The sequence below is a fragment of the Phyllostomus hastatus genome, unplaced genomic scaffold, assembly GCF_019186645.2.
Source record: "Phyllostomus hastatus isolate PE091 unplaced genomic scaffold, TTU_PhHast_1.1 phas_scaffold_317, whole genome shotgun sequence".
NCBI classification, from domain to species: Eukaryota; Metazoa; Chordata; class Mammalia; order Chiroptera; family Phyllostomidae; genus Phyllostomus; species Phyllostomus hastatus.
In genome coordinates, this window is record NW_025334023.1 from 20,119,857 (window position 1) to 20,133,597 (window position 13,741).

The 13,741-nt window shown below is 37.9% G+C and overlaps 1 pseudogene; it reads right to left on the reverse strand.

Moving 5' to 3' along the window:
• Positions 1 to 8,710: 8,710 nt before the first annotated feature.
• LOC123805374 lies at positions 8,711 to 10,885 on the reverse strand (annotated as a pseudogene).
• Between the last annotated feature and the right edge of the window lie 2,856 nt (positions 10,886 to 13,741).

The window sequence follows — 13,741 nt, forward strand, 5'->3', positions numbered from 1 at the left end:
TACTTGTCCCCATTTTGCTTAATTCATTTTTGGAATTTTGTTCCGTTCTTTCATTCAGGACATGTTTCTTTGTTTTCTTATTTTGGCAGCTTCCTTGTCGTCATTTCTCTATATTATGTAGGGCTGCTATATCTCTGGGCCTTGGTAGAATGGCCTAATATAGTAAGTGTTCTGTAGGGTCCAGTGGCACAGCCTCCCCAATAACCTGAGATAGGCATTCCAGGTATGACCCTGTGTGGGCTATGTGCACCCTTCTGTGGTATCTGAGCCTTGATTGCTATTGTCATGTCAATGGGAGGGATTTTCCCTTAGGCCAGTCAGCTGTGAGGACTGGCTGTGACCGCCAGCAACTGACCTCTGACCACTGTTGAGGATCAGCTGTGCAGGGGCCCATACCACAGAGCAGGACTTACTTCCATGGGGCTCTGGTGCCTGCTGAGTCTGCTCTTTGAGTCTGCTCTACTTGTGGAGATAGTTGGGTAGTGCTTAGACATGGTCTGAAGCTGCCCACTGGGTGTGCTGGCTTCAGGGCCTCCCATGAGGTGCAGGCCAAGGTCAGCCACCATCTGTGTTCTCCCCAGGGCCACCAGCATAAGCTACAAAGCAATTTGCAGTTTGCTGCTACTTGTGCTGGACTTGAAGGTGCCCAGGAGGGGCCAAGATGTAAACTAAAGCTGGCTGCTGCTAGTGCTGGGCCTGGGGCCACTTAGCAAGAGGTACAGGGCATGCTGAGGCCAGATGCTGCCTTTTTGAGATTTTAGGAAAGTCTACCAGTGTCTTCTAAATAGATAAAAAATTTATTTCCTAATTGGAGACAGAAATCCCAGTAAGCATTTTCTGAGTTGGTGCCAGTCAAATAACATGAGCAACATGATACTCAGTGGATTGGAATGGTGAAGGTGGCTTCTCAGAGCTGGTGAGACTTGAGGAAGGTGGAGGGGAGAGGGGTACTTTGATATTTTAAGAACGTGAGTTAGCAGCAGAGGAAGAGGCTGGAGACAGTCTGACCGGTAAAGAAGGCCCAATGTAGAAAAAGCCTTGGGCTTGGAGTGCAGAGATTTGTATTCTGAGTCCCTGTTTTGCTGCTTACTGGCTCTGTGGCCTTGAGATGACTGTAGCTGCCTTTTCCTCTTCTGGGAAGCGGAGGTAATACCGACATGTGTATTGAGTCTGTACTTTAAAGTGTTGGTAAAGTGCTGAGTAAAACCCAATGATATGCTTTGAATGCAGTGGGTTCCAAATGTTTTCTGAATGACAAAGAGTAAGTGGTAATGACTAATGAGAAGAATGGAGCCACTGGAATGTCAGCTCCTACATGTGCCACTAAACTTAAGTGTTACAGGTGGGAAGAAAAGTAAATTCATGAAGCCATTGAATCTCATGATTAGAAGAAAGACTTTGGATTAGTTGGAAACTCCTGTGAGACTCTAAAGTTACGTCAGAGGTGAAGAAGTCATGAGCTCTTCAAGCTGACATTTCTAATGGTGCTCTCATTTATTTAAAAAGGCAAACTGCAAGATAAACCATGCAGAAAAGCTTAAAAAAAAACTTTCTGAAGGATGGATGTTTCATTTGCTTTAACTGTTTGCATCTTTACTTACTAATGAGTTACTTTTTTCTATAACTGGTAATTGTTTTAAATTTGGTCCTAAGATGGTTACATTGATGGTCTGTGCTACACAGTAATTGAAAAAAGGTTGACAGTCTACCAGCTGAATAAGGAAGATCTGATTCTTTTTTAACTAGAATGTATGAACTGGTAGTGAGCTTATTCTTTAACTTTATGATGTAAGATTGTATTTATTCAGCCTCCTCCCTTATGTCCAAATGTCATACATAGCACCTTTCTTTGTCTCTGTAATACCCTGTATTTCTGCTGCCTACTGTAGGCACTGAGGATTTGCCTCCTTATTCTGGATTTGATTGTTTTTAAAGAAACATTTCTTTCCTCTCTGCTTATCTTTGAGCATTGCCAATTTTGTGTATACTTTTATTTATTAGAGTGTTCATAACATCATATTATAATGTGTAATTCTGATCTTGAGAGCAGGGATTATGAAATTTTGCTTTTTATTTCTGCAGTGTTCAGAACTATTTTTGCCTTTTATTTCTCCAGAGTTTAGAACTATAGGGGAAGCACTCAATAGATGAATAAATGAAGATTAACAGATCTGTTAAATGATTTTGCCTGTATAAGATACCTGTAGTTTATGTATTTTTTTCCCACCGGATGGCCAACATTCCAGTACAGCCCTATTTTCAAATGTTGATCTGTTGAAGTTACAAAACAAATGTTAAAAAAAAAAGAGGCAAGAAATGCATATTAAAATAATTATGACCTTTTTGCCTCTCAGATTGGCACAGATTTTTAAAAATTGGTAATACCCATTGCCAATAAGAGTACAAGGAAACAGCAATTTTTATATTTTGCTGAAGGGAATATAAATTGTCAGACACTTCTCTGGAAGGCATTTGGAAAGATATATTCAAAAGCCTTCATTATGTTTATATCCTGTTGCTCAGTAATTCAATGGCTAGTAATTTATCCTAAAAAATTAGACATTTTCAAAACATTCTTATCATAATGTAGTTTATAGATAGGCCAAAAAGGAAATAACCAGAAACTGGCTCTAAACTATGGTATATATATTGGTACAATGGAGTACACTGCCTTGAAAAATTCATGCTGTATTACCAAAGGTGGTGGGGACAGCAGATGGTACAATTATAGTTACTCCAGTATATATGTAAATGTGTAGGAAGAAGACTGAAAGGCTATATACTAAAAAGGGAAAAATAGCTTCTTCGTGATAGAATTACCAGGAGTTTTAATTTTTACTTTATTCTCTATTTCTGTAATACAATGAGTATTACTTTTGTAACTTAAAAAAGTAAATAAAGGTTTTATAAAGAAGCATACTTTCTCCTTTGCTGATTATACACATCCTCTCAGTGAAGGAAGAGGGACCAACCTTAAAATAGGAGTTTTCATCTGGACCCACTGCTGCCGACCTTTTTCCCTGCCTGTCACACCTAAGTTCCCTGTGGTGTTCATTCATAGGGTACAGTGGAGTGCTCAATATACAGAGGTAACACTGCTTCATTCATTCAGGAAATGCTTATTGAGGCCCTACTGTGGCTTAGGAAATTGGGATATAAACATAAGTGTCAAATTCTTGAAGGCTAAAGTGTATTTTTTAAATTAAGAGTTCAGTTAACTATTTAGGCCAAACCTCTCTTTGGAGAGGGAAACTGGATCCCAGGTATTTGCCTAAGATGGAATGGAGAGTGAGTAACTTCTCTAGATCTGAATTCAGAAATTTGCTTTCTAGTCTAGTACTTTTTCTGGTCACTTGGGCATCTCGTTGTGTAAGGCATTTAGAGTTGTACAGACCACTATAGAGTCTCAACGTGAAAAAAGAAAACTTCACGCTTGTATCTCCTACAGTATCTTTAATTAGTAGCCTTGACTTACTCTACTTGGCCTCAAAGAATTTGTTGCTAACTAAAGATTTATATCTATGAATCTTTATATCAGTCATTGTTAAGCTATTTCTCAAATTATACATGCACTTTATTTTAACCTCATAAAATTGGACAAAGCCGATTAAACTCGCCCCGCCCCTTGCCATCTACATCAAATGGTTGCTTCTTTTAGGGAGGGGTCAATCAGCCACTGTAATTTACCCACCTAACATGTTTACATTATGCATAAAGATTACTATGTAGAGTTTGTCAACTGCTGAAATACAGATACAGTATAAAAACAGTACAGCTCTGTACTACCTGCAATTTACCAAATGCACTTTTCCCTTACATGCATTGTCTACCTTAAAAGTCCTCACCTCTTCACTTATCCTTCAAAACTTCAACCTCCTCTTTTACCTTTATAGCACTGATCATGTCACATTGTACTCTGAGCTCCTTGAAACCAGAGATGTAGTCTTTTATCTTCCTGATGTGCTTAAGTTCAGTATGAGACCCATAACATCTACTCAAATGTATCCTTGTTGATTAGAATGAAGAAATGAGTGATGGCATACACCAAGTACATTTCCTTACCTGTTACAAAGTAAAGCTTAGTTTGGAATGAGTTGTTCTGTGTTGGTTCCTCATGATTATGATTTCTTTATTATTATTCATTGATCTGGTATATATTTCTCCTGGGTTGAGATAAAAGTCTCCAGAAGCCCCTTTCTTTATTTTTGAAAAATCAGGAAAAATGTATCCCCTTTCCAGTTCTCTAGCAACTGGGCTTGTTCTCCATCTTTACCTTAACATGATGGGTTATGTTTTGGTTATTAAATGTGTATATTCACTGTGTTGGCTGGGTTGCTGAGTGGTTGGAGCATTGTCCTGTACACCAAAAAGTTATGGGTTCAATTCCCGGTCAGGGCTCATACCTAGGTTGCAGGTTTGATCCCCAGTCAGGATGTGTACAGGAGGCAACTGATTGCTATTTCTCACATTGATGTTCCTCTTTCTCCTCCTTCCTCCCTCTCTTTCACTCCCTCTCTCACCTTCCTTTCTCACATTCCTCTCTAAAATCAACAAAGATATCTTTGGGTGAAGATTTAAAAAGTGTGTATATTCACTGAGAGTTTTGGTTCCGGATATTTAGATTCACTTCAGAGCAACAGTGTGATTTGGTGGAATGATTACCACACAGGAAGTTGAAGAAGTGATTCTAGTCCAAATATAGCCACTGATTTGCTCTTTTACCTTAGCCATTTATTATTGAAGTCTTCAGTTTCTTATTGTTCAAGTAAAAGTGTTGGATTCATTGTTAATTAAAGTCTTGTTACTCTCCAGGATTCTCTCAAATTCTGCCATGCTCACTTAGAATACTGAGACCCAATCTTAGCTTTTCAATGAAACTAAACAATTACACTTGACTTGAAAGGTCAGTGCCCAACCCAACATGGGAGTTGGCTCTGTAGCCCTCTGATTTGTTCGGGCCATGACTGAATGTTGTCTGTAGTTTGATCTTACTTCCACAAAAGGCATCTCATTCTGCATGAAACAACTCTCATTGCAAGTTTTTCTTGACATTGACCCTACATACATTTGTGTCCCTGTAACTTCTATGAATTAAATCTAGTGTTGCTCTATGGAGTGGAATTCCTCTTTTTCACATGACCTTCCTCCAAATATTTGAAGACAATAGTAATACTGTAGCCGTGAGTCTCTTATTCTCCAGGTTAAAAAAAAATCCAGTTCTTTAAGAATTTCTCATATGACCAGATTGCTCTTTATTTCTGCTGCAGCCTGATTGTATGTCTGCACCTTAGTGATGGCACATGCTGCTCTTCTGCCGGCAGTCCCGCCCTCCCTTTGTCCATATCTGATTTCCTCATTCCTCAAGGCCCACTTTAAACCATGTCCTCTTCCAGCTCTATCCTGTCCTCTGTCTTTTGTGCTTTATAATGTTTTATATACTCTTCACTGCAGTGATTTTATACTCTATTTTGTTTTTGTTTTTTAAACATATCTGAGTGCTGTGTGATTGCAGGGATCTTCACTGACTTGTTCACAGTACCCAGAACATGATGGACATGCATAAGTGAATGAGTGAATGAACGAATGAAAGAATGAATCTATTTTCTAACATATAATATGGGTACAGTACAAAGTAGGTTCTCAGGAAGTATTTATTGAAGGACAGATGAATTAATGGATGAACAAACAAATCCACTATTGCTTTGTGTACTTTATGATCATTTGAATCCTCCTAAAATATTGAACCTAGAAAAAAATATAAAACTCCAGATGTGATAAAAACAATGTAGGGTGAGAGGCTTGACTATCTTATAATTAAAAGAAATTACCTTCTTTTAATTTCATATTCACTTTAACACAGAAGAGAGAAACTCCGTTAGGCCTACCCTTAGCTCTCTGAGACATTCTTTTATTTTTCACTTTTGTTCTTCCTCTTGTCTTTTATGCTCTTCTATATAAAATATGCTTGCCTCTTTTGCCTTTAGTATAGCTGATTGTGCCTATGGTGTAGTAACTTTGTTTTCAAGGTCCATCTGACACTCATGAAATATCTTTCCTTGACATAAAAAAGTTAATTACCTGTAAGACTTAAAGAAAAATGATTATTCAGAAACCTGTTATATTTTGAAGTGATATAAGCTTTTTTTAAAAAATAAAAACTATAAAGCAGTCCCAGTAGAATTGGCTCAGAACTACTTAGAATGCGATTTCCTCCAATTATTAAAATATAAATAAATGTCTTATACCTTTCACATCATATCTGTTTAAGCAAATGCATGTAGATATAGGTGGTAGTCACTGAATGGACCAAGATACCAGTGAAACAGAAATATAGAGTATAGGTTTGTGTGGGGGGATAATGGAAAAGTGCAGTATGAAATGCTGCTATTTCTAAATATTTTATTTTTTTTTTTAGAGAGGGAAGAGAGGGAGATAGAGAGAGAAACATCAATGTGCAGTTGCTGGGGGTTATGGCCTGCAACCCAGGAATGTACCCTGGCTAGGAATCGAACCTGGGACACTTTGGTTCCCAGCCCGCGCTCAATCCACTGAGCTACACCAGCCAGGGCTGAAATGCTGCTATTTCATAGTTGCTGCTACCAACTATTGCACTAAGTAGTAGGGCTAAAGGAAAACCAGCAGATTGTTCAGACATTTTGTGTATGCATATATACAGAATGGGAAAGAAAAAACAGGAAAGACTAGAAATATAAAGAAATACTTACTGCATTACTTTATTGGAAAACTGTATACTCTCTGTAACCCAATTTCCAGAGAGTAATTAAGTAAAAGGAATGACAACCAGGGAGAGAATACAATGAGCCAGATTCTAGCAGCAACACAGCCTTCAACTTAAAATGCAATTTGTGAAAATCACTCAATGACTTAAAAAGTGGAAATGGTCAAGAAATTCTCCTTTATACCTAAAAGTAAATTAGATCAGCAGAAATCAATAACTACTTATTTTAAACATTAATCTCTATATTTGGAAGAATATCTCTTCATGTTTTTATGGCACATTAGACAAATATGTCAGAGGAATTTGTACATCCACATTATGGGTTGGTCTGAACCTTCCAAAAGTCAGACTAGAGAAGACCAGTTAATATAAACTAGAAAATTTGTCCACTAATGACTGAGAGTCCACTGTTCTCTTTGACTTCTCATAACCCTTACTTATTAGCTGTAGAAAAAGTTCTGGATTAGAAGCCAGATGATTTGCCTGAAATCCTGGGTTTGTCATAAGGTGCTGATAAGATAAGGCATGGCAAAGCATGGTATAGAATCTAAAATGTTATTCATTACTTTCAGATGATATTAACTGTGGGAGGAACTCCAGCCTGCAGAGTCCTCCTGTCTGCCACAGATGGTAAATAAGTCCTCCCGGACACAACCTTGTTGTTCCAGCAGGAAAGCAGGTGGTGATTCCCTATAGTGGAGAACATCCTGAGCCCTTCTCCCAAATGGCTTTTATTGGGAATGGTATGTGTAGGTGTACACATCAGACATGCATAGTTCATCACTCAATGTCAAAAGGCTATAGTTATACAGAGACAGGTATTATTTACAGATAACAATTAAATCTTCTACAACTATAATTAACATATTACTGACCTTTTAATGAAGTTTTGTTTTTTAAAGCCAGTTAGTGGTGTGAACCTATTCAGTCAATGAAGAAACAACTTGTTTGGCATAGATGTGGGAAACCAATCTTACAGGAAGACATTCTTTGTAATGTTAGAGGGAAACTTGTAATTACTAAACAAGGGTGGAATTTGCATTTAAGTCCTTAATTTTTGCTTAGTAAATTTAGGAGAATTCAGAGATGTTTGCAATTGTAAATATTATCCAAAAGAGTCACAAAAAACCCAATCACCAAAAAAAAGATTACGTTGACTTTCAGAACTTCTGGGAAGTTTAAGTAATAGAAGCTATAATTCCTAAAACCACTTGGCTTGTTACTGATGTATCTAATCTGTTACCATAAATGCAAGATTCTAGTAGATGCATTTTTGCATTAGGTTACTAGTTTACTCTGATTGGCCTTGCCTATTAAATTCTTGAGTGGCTTTCTTCTGACACTGCTGTCTGTGCTTCCTCTGTTCCACATTACTTGACTTTTCATTCTCTTACACTGAGATTTAAGTTTATACACTTTGTTTCTCACCAATGCTAATATTTTTAAAAGGTATACATAAAGCATATATATGTAAAGTTTGTATTGAAAACTCAGTGGAAATGTCCTAATGGTAACACTGAAAATTTACATTTCAACTGATTGAATATACTGTTCATGGAAAATAAGAGCTATTTTCTTTCTTAAAGACACTAAGCAATTTTTATTGTGATGTTCCAAGAGTTATTTGTGGAATCTTGGTTTAGAGTCATTTTTATAGCTATTTTAACTGCCTGCTTTTAAACAAAAAGCAGTATCCAATTATGTATCTATAAACTCATGATATTTCTTCAAATATCACAACAATAAAAGCACTGGTGACTCATGTTATAATTTTAAAAACACTTTAAAACTACACAGAGTTCAATATATCATTCCTTTCATAAAATAATCAAAACAATTTGCTTATCTGGAAGAAAATTACTCAAACACAGTTCTACCAGTGTATCTCTGTATAACCTCTATAATACCCCAAACAAGAAATAAGGATTTCTCAGCCACTGGAAGTGTCTGAACTTTAGGATGAGAAGTGGCATATTTTTCATGTTTCCTGTGAGTTTAGAGCTTACAGGTGGCATCAGGACTCAGATCTCTGGCATAACTTCTTGTGGTTTTCACCTTGATTTGCTTCATTTTCCTTTGCTCCTTTTCCAATTTCTTTTGCTTATGTCTCAAGGCAGCTTTCTCCAGCCTGTGCTGTTTCTCAGGATCTTCCTCATTTATGATTCACTCCTTTGCTGCCCTTTTTTCTCCTCATGCTGAGACTCTGCGACTTCTTGTCTTTGTACATGCCTCAGTTTCAAGAAATTCTTTTTGACTTTGGCCCTGTTCTTACCTGTTTTTTGTTTTCTTTCCCTTTGAGAGACTTTTAAGCTTTGTCAATTGAATAAATCACCATGTTCACCAGAGGTAGCAAAGCCTCCAAATCCTTTGGGTAAATGTCACCTGACCAGGAATATTCAGTGTAACAGTAGTGCCCTCTTAGTGTCAGGTAGCTTTAAAGACTGGCTTTCCTTTTGCATGATTTTTGGACCCAAGAGCTGGTCTAAAAATCAATAGAGTCAGTCTTGTCAGCACAGTATATAGGAAAGTGGACCTTTTTTATATCCATCGCTCCTTCTATCACTTCTCTCATCTCTGACAGAAGGGCCAAGGGGTCTCGCAGTCCATACTTTGCTCCAGACTTAGGTTTGTCACTACAAAACTCACTCCTGCATCTTTTTCTGTAGTCTCACCATGGCTTTCCAAGTACCAGCAGCAAACACATAGGTGTCCATGTCCTCATCATTTATGGTTACTTTTACTTGCACTTGATCACTCACAGACCTCACATCTGGGCCAGGAGACTCAGTAAGTTCTGTTTCTCTAGGAACCTGAGCTGGATAATCATCCCCTCACAGTGCACTTGACCAGAATACCCCAGGCTGTAGATATGCTCCTTCCCCTGGTCCAACTCTCCTGTGCCTGTGGCTTCTGCCAAGGTAAAGCTGCTCTCCAAAAGCTGTGAGTGTTAAACCAGGCCCAAGCAAAGCAACCATTTTTATTCTTTCCAATGATATAGGGAAGCAGAGCAGTCACCATCAAAATTTCTAGATAATAGAACTCTCCCGGCTGTTCTGAAAATGTGCAGGAATATCAACAATTGTTCCTTGGTCTTTATCTGGAAGAACTATCTATTTGTCTTCATAACCTTAAAATTCTTTATCATTGTGTGGCTCACTATCTCCCTCCTGGGTACTTGTATCTTTAAAATCTCCTTCTTGGTTTTCATCTTACACTCCCAACTCCCTAGTGGTCTTGTCTTCATCATCTTCCATGCTGCTGAGGAGCTTCAGTAACAGCATCTTCTGTGACATCATGAAATTCAGCTAAGTCATCATCATCATACCCTGTGTCTCCCTCGGCTCAAAACATCCAACTTGGCTTCAGAGACGCTCTGGAACACCTAAAGAACGACAGCATGGAAGGCTTTCACTGTGCCCGTATCCGGGGCTAGAAACCATCCCAGTGCTCCTGCTGCCGCCTCTCGACCTGTCTGCCACCTGCACAGTCACCGGGTTTCACATCCCCACACCTCTAGGACACAGCTGCACTGGGCAGCTCAGTCAGCCCTGCCACTCTTCACGCAGCCTCCACCACCTGTTCGGGGCTGTTTTCTTAAAGCAAACTTTTTTGATGCAGAAAAACAGGATCTATTGAAAATGACTGAATAAAATTAATCTTTGATTTAAAATTCCTAGTTTTAGAGGGTCATGGGCTGTGAGGAACCCTGATGATAGGTGGAAAGAGTTCCTACATCACAGTGTTCTTAGAGGATTAAAGGAACCAATACATGTAGTGCTTGGAACAAGATAGTGTCTGATATGTGGTATGTGCTCAGTAAATGTTTGCTACTTTCTTCTGATTATTACTTTAAATAAACCCATGGGTATTCAGTGGGGAAATGTTTTGTCTGCCTAACAGTAGAAATGATCCTTCTAGATTCTAGATGGAAATTTATTTGCCCCTTTATTTTTCTATGTCTTATTCTCTTTGCCCTATGATCCTTTCTTGACTGGTTTTCATTGTTGTGGTTTGGTGACCCCAGAATAACAGCTCAGTTGAAGCTGACCACAGGTTAGCAGCCTGGGAGACAAAATAGTGTGCTGTGCTTTTGCTAATACTGTTTTCCTCTTACCTCCAATATCCCAAATTGTGTCTACTCTCCATGCTCCAACTCTTGCTTTTTTCCCAGATCATTCCAGAGCACATTAAGTTTCAGACTAACCCAATGCTTACTGTCTATACCATACATTCATTGTCTCCTTTGTGTGTATTTTATGTGTTCTTGTATTTTCTCTGAGGCGATGTTTTGGTTTCCTCAATGGCTTAGACCTGACTCAGGCAATCACCCCATCACCTCTCCCACTGCCACCAAGTGTCTGCCATAGGCTTACACACATAATATGTTCTCCTTAGAAAATGCTTAATGAAATAAGTAATGCTCCCCTTACTTAATTCAAATGGTTGTTTTGATACCATGTAATGATAGCCCAATTATACCAGAAAAAAAGGTTCTCTTTTCTAATATATAATTTATTCTACCTTCCAAATTATATTCTCTTTGTCAGAAAGTTTGCCTTAGAAATGACTCTAATTCATTCCTTTTGCAGTTAGTGTTCTCATGTGGATAAAATGAAAGTAGGCAATGTGATAATGATCATGGTTAATTATTTTGATTTTTAAAAACAATCATTTCATAGAGATTTTTAAAGGAATTTACATTTTTTTGCTCAAGGAGTTTTAAGATTATGGAGCTTGTGATTGAAGAAGCATGTTCCCAGGTAAGTCCTAGACATTTGAGAGTTGAGAATTATTATTTTGGTTCTTACTATGTTAGAAAGTGAATTAATTCCTACTTTGTCATTTCTTGTTAAACTTTGCATTATGTGATTTTTAAAGCTATTTGGGTAGGATATCGCTTGGTTCAATAAGACAGCTTTTTCTGAAAGCTGGAAACCTCTGTGTCTGTGTACACAGGCACACAATTTTATCTTGCCATAGCCAGCTGACAGTCCTGTAGTCTCTAAGTGTTAGTGAAACCCGTCTTACATTTTACTGTTAACTCCAAGTTTGTTTATATCTGACACCCCCACCTCTGTCAGACTATAAGTTTCTCAAGCAAAAATGAGTGTCCATGTTACATAATGTTCTAGGTACATAGTACATGTTTGTTGTTATAAACATGAAATATATTTGATATTGCTATTTAATATATATGAAGTATCATGTGTATTAAATATATATTCTTAACATGGGAAAACATCTAAGCATTGATTTACTTACATTTCTTTGGTATCTTTTGCCCTTGTGGATACATAGTAGCAGATGAAAGTAGGTAAACCAGGCTGTATTCAATAAGAATTCAGTTTTTGTTAATGTTTTAACGTGAGAACTGGGCACATATTTAATTTATATATTAAAACAAAGCAGGAAAAATACAAAACAAGACTTTACCCAGTCTTATTTCCAGAAGAACTTCTCAGCAGGGCTGAACAAGATTTTGTTTACACACCTGGTTTCCATAGCTTGGTAAGCTTATGTAGAAACCCAAAATCTTTCGTAACCGGCTGAGCCATTGTCTCCTGATGCATTCTTATTTCTGGCCAGAACGTGAAGTTGGCAAAATTATTGAAAACATTACATTTGAAACCACTCTAGGTAGAGCCAAGAAGCCTGATTTTGAAAACAGAAATGTGTAACTGATAAATCTACTAAATGGAAAATTCCTTATTTTTTGTTGCATGATTTCTTTTTCCCTGATTATAAGCATGTTAGATGGATAATGTTTTGGATACATAAATTATCATAAAGCAAGCTCCCTGTGTTCATTTTATCATAAAAGCATCTAACAGAGAAATATCTTTTTCTCCAGTTTTGTCTGAGAATAAGAAACTAGTACAATTTGCTCAATAATGTTCAAACATCAATGAAAAAAGATAAATTTGAGATTGAGAATTCAAGTTCAAATAAAGTTTCAGGGCATGTCGTACTTTAAGCTTATGAATTAAAACACTATCCTGTTCTTACACAGTTAAGGCAGAGTTGTCACCCTCAGACCAGCTAAATCATGTGAACACCAGGAGATGTTCTGCTTGCCCTCTTTCTCTATATCCAGGTCCTGTCTGATTGTCATCTTCAGTTCATACAAACCATCTCCAAAGAATTTCAGGCACCTGTCATACTTAAAGAGCAGAAAGGAACTAATATTTATTGAGCTCCTACTATATGCTTAGTACTTTAGAAATATTATTTCATCCAATCCTTTCAATTGTTGAGGTGGATTTTATAATCTTCTGTTGGCAGGGAAAATTTATACTCAAAAAGGCACACAGATGATAACTGAGTGAACTAGTACTAAATAACAAGGTTTCTATTTTTAAGTCTGGTATGCTTATCACCATTTCAGGATCTAGTATCACGCAGTGAACGGTCAGTGAACCTTTGCTAAATGAATGGATTCCATGGATGACTTGGATCTCTCAAAACCTCCCTCCCTCCCTCCCTTCCTTCCTCTCTCCCTCCCTCCATCCTTCCCTCCCTCTTCCCTTCCTTCCTTCCTTCTTTTCCCCATGGTAAGCATTTATTGGAGTGGATTTGGGGAATCGCCTCCTCTATGAGTAGCAGTCACCTCCAAGATGTCCTTGTCACAAAGTCCTCCAGCCCTTGTTTGCCTGTTTCTGGGAAAGGGAGATCATTAATTTGTGAGGCAGCCTCTTTTATTCATCTGTGGCCCTTATGGTTAGAAAGGCTTTCCTTTCCTTAGACTGAGATGAAAGGTGCTTGCTTCTAGGTGGAAGGATGGTATGGTATTATGTGAAAAGCACAGGTCTGGGGTTAGAAAACTGGAATTTGGGTCCCAGTGTTTTCCCTTAGGCAAGCCCCAGCCTTTCTGAACCCTCTTCCTCACCTGTAAAATGGCGGTAATGGATTGTGCCTGCATTGCCAGACTTGCAGGTCCATAATGAGAACCAAATCATAATGTATAAAACAGTCCTCTCCAAAGAATAAATCCCAACAGAAAAG